Source organism: Corvus brachyrhynchos, unplaced genomic scaffold (assembly GCF_000691975.1).
Source record: "Corvus brachyrhynchos isolate BGI_N302 unplaced genomic scaffold, ASM69197v1 scaffold152, whole genome shotgun sequence".
In the NCBI taxonomy this organism is placed as follows: Eukaryota; Metazoa; Chordata; class Aves; order Passeriformes; family Corvidae; genus Corvus; species Corvus brachyrhynchos.
In genome coordinates this window covers 1101781-1102909 of record NW_008237447.1, presented here as the reverse complement: position 1 = coordinate 1102909, position 1129 = coordinate 1101781, and the positions used below count along the sequence as shown (strand labels likewise).

The following is a 1129-nucleotide window of genomic DNA, read 5'->3' as shown; positions in this document are numbered from 1 at the left end:
TTTGGAAGCCATTTCCCCTTGTCCTGTCACTACCTGCTCTTGTAAATGATGATGAAATTCAACTGCATGCTTTTAGAGCAAAGCTTATAATTTTTATCTTCTTAATGCCGTTATAGGGATGATATCAGGATAAATTATGCTTAAAAGAAACGTATCGTTTCTATAACTAGTAAAAGAAAACAACCAGTATTTAATTATTTCTTGTCTAGGGGGTGCTAGAGGGCTGGCTACAGCTCCCATGACCCTCCTCTGAAGCGTGTGTTAGCTTCTTAAGAGGTATGGTAATAAATACTTTCAGTCAATTTGTCTCTGCACACTGGCACGGAAATCTTTAAAAAAGTATTCACGAGTATTCCCATTCCTGGTGGTTTAGCAGCCGGTCCCACGCGTGGGTTTTATATCCCACAACATTTACTGCAAGTTAAAGCACCACAGGCATTATGTAAACACGTATTTGTGTGAGTGTTCATCCCGATGGCATCCAGGCAGTTATGCTGAGGGTACTTTTTGGAGCACAAATAACAGCTTGTCATGATTTCTGTGACCAGCTGAGGTGCAGGATGTGGCCCCACTATTTTTAACATCTGCTGCTACACCCATTTGCATTAAGAAAACATCCTGTGGGTGTTAGTGTAGGTGATGCAAACTTTTAAGTCTGGGCAACTTCATTCTTGAAAGTTTTATAATTCTTCAAATTATCAGTACACAAGAAGGCTTTGCTTTAGCAAAACCTACCTAACATTTTTTTCTGATGTCATCAGCCAGTGTAAACTAAACCATTAGCAGGCCTCTTTAGTAATGGTAATTAAAAATATTTCTGGAAGTGTTCATGTGCTCCGTGAGGATTCTAAAGATTTCTCTGAGGGAGCCTCGGGGGGACTCTGGAACGGGATTTTGGTCCAGGAAAAGATCGCGCAGCTCAAGCCCAGACACTGTCGTGTGTACGAAGTAAATTTAATCCTCTGAATAACTTCGGTGGAGATACTGTTGCGTTCCTGTTGGAACACACACAGCAACAACAGTGGAATAGCGCTGTATTTCCTGCTGGCCGCCCGGAAGCGTCTCCTCCCGTGACACCCAGCGCGGCAGCGACCGCCTCCCGCTTCCACCGGGCACATCCCGCGGCGGG

At 43.9% G+C, this 1129-nt stretch overlaps 1 protein-coding gene across 1 annotated transcript in view; it reads left to right on the top strand.

Moving 5' to 3' along the window:
- MINA (MYC induced nuclear antigen) overlaps window positions 1–1129 on the top strand; it is an 18851-nt gene that overhangs the window by 1005 nt on the left and 16717 nt on the right. The window lies entirely within an intron of this gene.